Genomic DNA, 10,530 nt, shown 5'->3' on the forward strand with positions numbered 1-10,530 from the left:
AGTCTCTGTCTGTTGCTGAGAGGATGATGAAAAAGGCTTGCCATTGCTAAACCTGTTTCTTCCACGATTATTATTGTTAAAGCCTTGTTGAGGCTTTTGTTCATCCTTCCATGAGAAATTTGGATGATTTCTCCATGAGGGATTATAGGTGTTTCCATAGGCTTCACCCATATAATTCATCTCTGCCATTGCAGGGTTCTCAGGATCATAAGCTTCTTCTTCAGAAGATGCTTCTTTAGTACTGTTGGATGCATTTTGCAATCCATTCAGACTCTGAGAAATCATATTGACTTGCTGAGTCAACATTTTGTTCTGAGCCAATATGGCATTCAGAGCATCAATTTCAAGAATTCCCTTCCTCTGAGGCGTCCCATTACTCACAGGATTCCTTTCAGAGGTGTACATGAACTAATTATTTACAACCATTTCAATGAGTTCCTAAGCTTCTGCAGGCATTTTCTTCAGGTGAATAGATCCACCTGCAGAATGGTCCAATGACATCTTAGACAATTCAGACAGACCATCATAGAATATATCCAAGGTGGTCCATTCTGAAAGCATGTCAGAAGGACACTTTTTGGTCAATTGCTTGTATCTCTCCCAAGCTTCATAGTGGGATTCACCTTCTTTCTGCCTGAAGGTTTGAACATCCACTCTAAGCTTGCCCAGCTTTTGAGGAGGAAAGAACTTGGCTAAGAAAGTCGTGACCAGCTTATCCCAAGAGTTCAGGCTATTTCTAGGCTGAGAGTCCAACCATGTTCTAGCTCTGTCTCTTATAGTAAAAGGGAAAAGCATAAGCTTATAGACCTCGAGATCAACTCCATTGGTCTTAACAGTATCACATATCAGCAAGAATTCAATTAAGAACTGAAAAAGATCTTCTGATGGAAGTCCATAAAACTTACAATTCTGTTGCATCAGAGAAACTAATTGAGGCTTTAGCTCAAAATTGTTTGCTCCAATGGTAGTGATTGAGATGCTTCTTCCATGGAAGTTGGAATTTGGTGCAGTAAAGTCTCCAAGCATCTTCCTTGCACCTCCACCATTGTTATTGGGTTCGGCCATCTCTACTTCTTTTTCAAAAATTTCAGTAAATTCCTCTTTAGAGTGTTGTGTTTTAGCTTCTCTTAGCGTCCTCTTCAGAGTCCTTTCAGGTTCCGGATCAGCTTCAACAAGAATGTTCTTATCCTTGGTCCTACTCATGTGAAAAAGAAGAGAACAGAAAAGAAGAGGAATCCTCTATGTCACAGTATAGAGACTCCTTTATATGAGTAGAAGAATAGAAGAATAGAAGAATAATGTAGAGAGAAGAGATGAAGAATTCGAACACAGAGAGGGAGAGAGTGTTCGAATTATGAGTAGAAGAGAAGTGTTAGTAGATAAATAAAATAAATAGAAAGAGATGAGATAGAGGGAATTCAAATATTAACTAAAAAAGAAGAAAAATATTTTTGTTTTTGTTTTAAAAATTAGTTAGTATTCGAAAATTAAGAAAAGGAATAAAATTAAAAGTTAAAACAATTAGTTAAATAAAAAGATTTTTGAAAAAGAGGAAGGTGATTTTCGAAAATTAGAGAGAGAAAAGTAGTTAGGTGGTTTTGAAAAAGATAAGAATTTTAAAATCAAACAAGAAGTTAAGTAGTTAATTGAAAAAGATTTGAAAATCAATTTTGGAAAGATAAGAAGTTAGAAAAGATTTTGAAATTGATTTTGAAAAAGATATGTTTGAAAAGATATGATTGAAAAGATATGATTGAAATTTATTTTAAAAAAGATTTAATTTTTAAAATCAGAATTAATGACTTGACTCACAAGAAATCAAAAGATGTGATTTTAAAATTTAATGTTTGAATCTTTCTTAACAAGAAAGTAACAAACTTGAAATTTTTGAATCAAAACATTAATTGTTAGTATTAATTTCGAAAAATATGAGGTAAAAATAAGAAAAAGATTTTGAAAATCAATTTTAAAAAACAAATTTCGAACATATAAAAGAAAAATGAAAAAGATTTGATTTTTGAAAAAGTTTTGAACAGATAGGATTTTTGAAATTGAAATCTTGACTTGACTAACAAGAAACAACTTATTTTATGAGAGAAATAAGGGAAAGATAATTTTTTTTATTTTTGAATTTTTAATGAGGAGAGAGAAAAACACAAAAATGACTCAAAACATGGAAATTTTTGATCAAAACCAATGATGCATGCAAGAACACTATGAATGTCAAGATGAACACCAAGAACACTTTGAAGATCATGATGAACATCAAGAACTTATTTTTGAAAATTTTCAAGAAAAGAAAAGAAAACATCCAAGACACCAAACTTAAAAATTTTTAATGTTTAGACTCTAAGGATTCAAAAATGCATATGAAAAACAAGAAAAGACACAAAACAAGAAAATTTTAAGATCAAACAAGGAGACTTATCAAGAACAACTTGAAGATCATGAATAATGCAATGCATGAGTTTTCGAAAATTTTTGAGAAAAATAAAAATATGCAATTGACACCAAACTTAAAAATTGACTCTCGACTCAAACAAGAAACACAATATATATATATATATATATATATATATATATATATATATATATATATATATATATATATGGTTTTATGATTTGATTAAAAAATTTTTGTATTTTTCGAAATTATTTTGGAAAAAAAAATAAAGAAATTCAAAATTTTTAATAGGAATTCCAGGAATTATGCAATGTTAGTCTAAGGCTCCGGTCCAGGAATTAGACATGGCTTACTAGCCAGCCAAGCTCCAAGTGAAAGCTTCGGTCCAAAATACTAGACATGGCCAATGGCCAGCCAAGCTTTAGCAGAACATTGTAAAAAATAGCTATGTGTGTAACAATTAAATTGATGGGAATCAACTAACAGGCTTTTGCATTGATAAGTGGAAGCCTCGGTCCAACAGAATTAGACATGGCTTCACAGCCAGCCAGGCTTCAACATATCATCATGAAACTCAAGAATTCATTCTTAAAAATTCTAAAGAACAAAATAATTTTTTATTGATTTTTCGAAAATAAGAAAATAAAAGAAAGCTTAAACATAAAATAAAATTACCCAATCTAAGCAACAAGATGAGCCGTCAGTTGTCCAAACTCAAACAATCCCCGGTAACGGCACCAAAAACTTGGTGCACAAAATTGTGATCTTAATGGCGCCAACAACTAGGTACGCACAATTGTAATCTCAACTCTTTTTCACAACTTCGCACAACTAACCAGCAAGTGCACTGGGTCGTCTAGTAATAAACCTTACGTGAGTATGAGTCGATCCCACGGAGATTGTCGGCTTGAAGCAAGCTATGGTCATCTTGTAAATCTCAATCAGGCGGATTCAAATGGTTATAGAGTTTTGATAATTAAAAGATAAATAAAACATAAAATAAAGATAGAGATACTTATGCAATTCATTGGTGGGAATTTCAGATAAGCGTATAGAGATGCGTTATTCCTTTTGAATCTCTGCTTTCCTACTGTCTTCATCCAATCCTTCATACTCCTTTCTATGGTAAGCTGTATGTTGGGGGATCACCGTTGTCAATGGCTACCGTCCGTTCTCTCGGTGAAAATGGTCCAAATGCGCTGTCACCGCACGGCTAATCATCTGTCAGTTCTCACTCATGTTGGAATAGGATCCATTGATCCTTTTGCGTCTGTCACCACACCCAACACTTGCAAGTTTGAAGCTCATCACAGTCATCCCATCCCAGATCCTACTCGAAATACCACAGACAAGGTTTAGACTTTCCGGATCTCAAGAATGCTGCCAATTGATTCTAGCTTATACCACGAAGACTCTAATCGTGAACCAGAATGCTAAGAGATATGCATTCAAGCTCGTTTGCATGTAGAATGGAAGTATTTGCCAGACACACGTTCATAGGTTGAGAATGATGATGAGCGTCACATAATCATCACATTCATCATGTTCTTGTGTGCGAATGGATATCTTAGAACAAGAATAAGCATGAATTATGGACTATTATATATTGCTAGAAAGCCCTGGATGTCTACTTTCTAACGCAATTGAGAGCATGCCATTTGAGTTTCTATAGCTCCAAAAAATTTATTTCGAGTGCAGGGAGGTCAGAATCCAACAACATCAGCAGTCCTTTTTCAGCCTCTGAATCATATTTTTGCTCAGGTCCCTCAATTTTAGCCAGAAAATACCTAAAATCATAGAAAAATACACAAACTCATAGTAAAGTCTAGAAATGTGAATTTTGCTTAAAAACTAATAAAAATATACTAAAAAGTAGCTAGATCCTACTAAAAACTATCTAAAAATAATGCCAAAAAGCGTATAAATTATCCGCTTATCATTGACCTTACGATAGGATTATATTATGTATGTGGCATGTCAATTGAGCTGAACATTTCATGAATTATGTATGTTAGAGTTTGATTATGATGTTGATGAGAAAATTGATGATTGGTGTTGTTGATGTGGATGGATTGGTGTTGTAGTGGTGTTGTGTGGAAGGAATTGGAATAATAATGATAATGATTATATGATTTGATGATGATTGTTGGCATTTTAATGATAATGAAGGTTGATAATGAATGTGAGATTTATTGTTATGGATGAGGGTTTGTTGATATGGTTGATGATTGATGATGAACATTAATGTTGTTGGTAATTAGAGATGAGTGTTTAAGGAGTTGATATTTGTTATTGTTGTTGAGAGTTGTTGGTATTGTTGATGATTATTGATGATGTTGATGTATGATGTGTGAATTGGGTAATGATGATTTTTGAGGATTATTAATGATTGATGGGGTTTATTGATGTTGATAGAGTATAGTGGGATGATAGTTCATGATGTAAATTATTGAGAATTGAGTTTACAAGTAGAAATTGGTTTATGGAATTGATGATCTTTATGTGTTTCTAAGTTATGGATTGAAGGAAAGGTATATGAATATGGTTTAGGTAACTTGGGACTATTTTGAATGTGGGATAAGTGTTTTTGGATTGAGAGTTGGTTAAAATTGAGGTTATGAAGTTTTGGATAAAAATAGATTTTTGGTGAACTTTGTCTGATCATAACTTTCGCCTCAGTTTTCAAAATTTGTTGAATTTGGTTTAGAATTAAAGATTATTGAAAAAACCCTTCGATTTGATATAAAGTTTGTAAAATTTGAAATTTTGTAGAGGAAGTTATGATCATTCAAAGATTGGTGTCGAAATCTGAAATTCTGTAGAGTTGCAGAATTTTGTGATTTCTGGTATGTGCGCACGCACAGCTATGTGTGCACGCACACACTAACGGAGTTTTACAACCTATGCGTACGCACAGCCCTGTGCGCACGCACAAGTTGGGAAGGGTCGTCTGTTGGGGGCGCTAGCACAGGTTGTGCGAGTGGATAGACATTGTGAATTTTGGTACCTGTGCGTACGCATACCTCTGTGCGTACGCACACGTTTTGAAACTTCCAAGGCGGGCGCGCACACCCCTGTGCGTACGCACACGCCTTGTTTCTCAAACTTAAACTTTGTTTTCAACTATTTCACCTTTCCAACAAGCTTGTAAGCTTGTGTAACACCATTTTGAGACTCTTGGGCTTAGTTTTGAGTATTAAAACATAGAAAACGTCCTATGAGGGTTGATTTGGTATTATTTTGAAAAGTTAGAGAACAGAGGCTTAGGTTTCTAGTGTACTGAGGATGGGTTTGATGGAGTGCAAAAGAAGAATGGTATATGAATTTAGAAGTTGGCAAACTAGTGAGTTTGGAAAGGAAAGTTATGAAATAATGACGGTTGTGACGAGTATGAGTGGGAATGTGATATGAACAGCGGTCTCTGAGATTGAATGTGTGATTATGATATGCATTGTTATCCGTTGTAGGGGCTGGGGCAGTGTCCCGCCTACGTTCAGATGTAAGAGTTGAAGCTGGGCTTCTCACTCACATTTCTCGCAACTAGCGGAAGGTGGTAGGGCACTTATCCCTCGGAATATTTCCCTCTGAAAGGAGAAGGTGATAGGGCACTTATCCCTCAGAATTTTTTCTCCTGAAAATGCGACTTCTCTCTGATTGCAAGGTGGTAGGGCACTAACCCACTGAATTATATGATAGCCAAAGGAAGGTGGTAGGGCACTCTCCCTCGGAATGTTTCCCTCTGAAAGGAGAAGGTGGTAGGGCACTTATCCCTCAGAATTATTCCTCCTTATGCGTAATAGAGAGACTAATCCGGGAGTTGCTGACCGGGTTTTTTGTTGGGTTTGGCATAATAACTGACATGTGATATCACAACCAATAGGGCAGACATTCATCATGTGCATCTTCTATATACTTGCTTCTTTGTTTACTTGAGTTTGCCTAATTGTATAACATGTCTACCTGCTTCTTGAACTACTTGTTGTATATGAATATTATCTATGTTTTACCTGTTTGCATTAATTGTGATTGTCTGGTGCTGAGGAGGTTAGGTAGGCGAGGGTGATGGGATCGCACAGAGGTTAGGTTGGCGAAGGCTGTGGGATACAGCGGTATGATTAGTATTAGTTAGAATTCCCCTAAGTTTAGATAACCCGGTTTATGGTTTATGTTCTTTATATATTTATTTATTTTGTTCTAAGCTTGAATATCCGTATGTGATGTGAAATTTTAGGATTGCCTTCGGCGTCCCAGAGCCTTACATCTTACATCATTGAGCACTGTTACCATACTGAGAACCTTTGATTCTCATTCTATACTTTGTTGTTATTTTTCAGATGCAGGTTGTAATCTACTTCGGTGAGATTGCAGATATGTTGACAGAGCAGAGTATGGTTCGTTCCTTGTTTATTTCTATTTTACTTTCATCATAGTATTCTCTCACCTTTTGTATATTTATCTTTATGGCCTTAGAGGCTTATTTGAGAGATAGGTTGTATAAGCTGTTTTAATTCTAAAACTCTGTATCTTTCTATTTGTAACTAGTCGGCTTAAACTCCACAAGCTGCGGCTAGTTCTCTATGACTATTATATTCTTATATTTATATATGGTTTTATTCTCTTATACCTATACCTTGTATCTTATGTGTTAGCTTCGTGTGAACGTTTCACGCTTTTGTAATTATATCTTTGATCTTAATCCTTCATCAAGCTTCTACAATATATTTTTCCCTTCTATATATTGATATGTATAAGCCTTAGGACTGTCGTAACCTCTGATTAACCTTTGCTTTACGGCTAGAGGTAAGGCTTAGGGTAATTAGGGTGTTATAGTGGTCACTTGTCCTACTAGGACATCAATTCGAATCGGGGAATTTTCTGCTAGTATATAAGACTTGGTTATCCTCTTTGTATCGAAAAATACATCAGGCAATTCATTTGCTATTCTTTGTAAATGTATAATCTTTTGAACTTCTAGTTCACATTGCCCTCATCGAGGATCTAAATGCACCAAGGATGATGCATTCCAATTAAGTTCCTTATCAGGAAACCTATTCTCTCCCCCCTAATGTTGGAAATTTTGATTCATCAAAATGACAATCAGCAAATCGGGCTTTAAATACATCCCCAGTTTGTATCTCAAGATACCTTACTATAGAGGGAGAATCATATCCAACATATATCCCCAATTTTCTTTGGGGTCCCATTTTAGTGTGAGAAGGTGGTGCAATGGGAACATATATCGCACACCTGAATATTCTTAAATGGGAAATATTTGGCTACTGGACAAAAGCTAATTGCATAGGAGAGAACTGATGGTAACTCGTTGGCTTCAAACGAATAAGTATTGCGGCATGTAAAATAGCATACCCCCAAACCGAGGTTGGGAGATTTGTTCTCATAAGTAAGGGTCTAGCAATTAATTGGAGACGTTTAACAAGTGATTCTACTAACCCATTTTGTGTGTGAAGATGAGCTACTGGATGTTCAATACTTATTCCATTAAGCATACAATAAGCATCAAAAGCTTGGGAAGTAAATTCACTAGCATTATTGACAAGCGGATAAATGTCAGTCAAGAATTATCAAAAAGGTTTTTCCAAATCAACATCGCAAGTATAGTCTTAACTGACGAGATTTCCGCTAGTCAAAGTTCAAATGTGTGTCACGATTAAAATTAATAACCGGGAGTAGAATCCCAAGTCGTTCTCCTAGGAGTTAACACAAGATGCAATTTATTGGTTAGGATTTCCTGGAGATTTTTGAAGTTGAGAACAAGAAAAAAAATAACTAGAAATTAGAGCAATAGATAACTAGCAAGAGTTGTAAAATAGTCAGTATAAAAGGTCTTAGTTAGGGGTGAGAATCGGAATTTCTATCCTTATTGTCTTCCCCAAGTGTGATGGTAAAAGCTCATTGTTCTCACTTAGTTATCCTCTAACGATTGAAGGAAAGTCAAGTGAAACAATTAACTTTAGCTCACAAGTCCTAGTCAATTTATAGAGAAGAACTAGAAGTGGTGAGTTTCAAGCTAATTGGCAGTCTTCATTTACCAATCAACACTTGAATATAATAATTCAAGTGGCTCCAATTACTCAACCCCAAACCAAGCAAGGAAATCTACTCCATGATCATGGGTGATATTTTCTCAACCACTTGGAGGGCAAAGATAAAAGACATAATGAAAACTAGAAAATAATCCAATTCAAATTACCACTAACAATAATCAATAATAATAAAACGAGCAATAACAATGGATATAGAAATAACTCAATGCATTAACAAAATTCAAGAGTAACAAGATCCAAACATGAATTCAAGTAACCAAATGGAAAAGAGTACTAAAGAAAGTAAAGAAGAAAACTATGAGAAAATGACTAGAAAATGAAGGTAACAACAGTTTCTCTCAAGATACAATTGAAAATAAAACTAAGAATTTCAAAACCCTAGAGAGAAGTAGGAGTTTTTCTCACTAGAATTCAAAACTCAATGAAAAACTAAAGCTAAAGTGAAGTGTGTCTGTCACTACTAGAAAACAGCAGATTACAGACAGATTTTTTCGACAGAATTTTACTGTCGAAAATACCGACAGATTTTCGACAGATTTTTCCTCAGTAAAAAATAAAAAAATTTTTCACAAAATTTACAGACAGATTTTAATATCCCTCGGTAACTTTGTCGATAAAATTGAAATTGAAATTTGAAACTATCACCGATAACAAAATCCCTCTGTAACATCTAATAAATCCCTCGCAAGTTTAAAATAAGTTAAACCCTGATGAAACACACCATGATGAAGCTTCATTCAACACAAATTACCGTTCATCTTCTCCGATCCTTCCTTTAAGCTTGCTCTTCTCCTCTCTCTTTGATTCGAGTTGAAAATTGGGCAAGTCTGACTTCTCCGTCGCTTCTGCTTTGTCGCCACACGCATCGCACGAGTTCCCTCTGTCACTGCTCACTTGCACGAGCTCCCTCCGCCACCGCTCGTTTGCATAAGCTCCCTCCGCCGCCGCTCGTTCGCATAAGCTCCCTCCTCTGCTGCTCGCGTTGCACGAGCTCCCTCTGCCGCCTCTCAGCTTATGTCTCTCTCTGTCTCGTGCCATCCATCCTCGCCATTCACAGCCTCGTCGAGTCATCGTATCACCAGATCTGAAACCTACATGTACGTCTTTATCTATTTTAGATTCTAGAATTGCTATTAATCTATATTTTTTTGTTGAATTCAAATGTTCATACGTTATTGTTGCATCTAAAACTCGATCTGTTCCACTTTTGTTTTATGGTTTAGATTTTTGTTCTTGAATCTTCTTCAAGGTTCGAATTTGGTTTTAAAAGTAGCTCCATTAATTGTTATGGCTAAAAGTTTTGCGTTGAAGATAATGTACTGTGCCTTCTGCAGTTCTGCTTCTGAGGTAAGATGGAGAGATTACCATATTCTTAAATTGGAAAAAGGAATTGGAAGATTTGTTGTTTGAATTTTACATTTGAAGGAACTATAAATACCAGTTCATGAAATGCAATCTGCTAAGTACATAGATTAAAATTACTCTGTGACTGATTAAAATGAGATTAACAGCAATAATTTTGTGCCCTATCAACTGTGTTCTTTGGCAAATATCAGTTGATGATAATAAACTGTGTTCTTTGTTTCAACTTGCTCTAGGTGCTGTAAATTCAGAGGTTCTTCTTGAAAGGTATGAGCTTTAAAATATTTACATGATTTTCATATGCAGTAATGTACTATTTTTCAGGGCTGGTGTGTGGGGAAATGGTGGTCAAGTGTAGCAAAATTATTTCCTCATAAAACTATTCATTTCATATGGTTAATGGAATTATTCAAGATCGGATCAAGAGAAAGCTTATATAAATAGCATATGAAACAACTAGCTCAAGTTCTTGGAAGGTCCTTCTTTCTCAATCTCAATGCCTAATTTGCATCTTTTTTCTCTCCTCCTATTTTGATTTTTAAGTTTTCTGCTAACTATGTAGTGAGGAAGAGGCTAAGAAGAAGATATACTCTATTTTCACTACTTTGCGCCCTCATTTCCGAAGAGCTTTCTTACAAAGTTAAAGGTAGGTTTTACCGCAACGTTCTTTCTAATTTCTCTTCCCATCAGTTCTTGTCT

General features: G+C 35.3%; 1 non-coding gene across 1 annotated transcript; it reads left to right on the forward strand.

Moving 5' to 3' along the window:
• Positions 1-555: 555 nt before the first annotated feature.
• Positions 556-663, forward strand: LOC130964547 (small nucleolar RNA R71). The gene has a single exon (XR_009080636.1). It is a non-coding gene; the product is annotated as a small nucleolar RNA R71 (small nucleolar RNA).
• The last annotated feature ends 9,867 nt before the right edge of the window (positions 664-10,530 follow it).

This window comes from Arachis stenosperma, chromosome 2, assembly GCF_014773155.1.
Source record: "Arachis stenosperma cultivar V10309 chromosome 2, arast.V10309.gnm1.PFL2, whole genome shotgun sequence".
In the NCBI taxonomy this organism is placed as follows: Eukaryota; Viridiplantae; Streptophyta; class Magnoliopsida; order Fabales; family Fabaceae; genus Arachis; species Arachis stenosperma.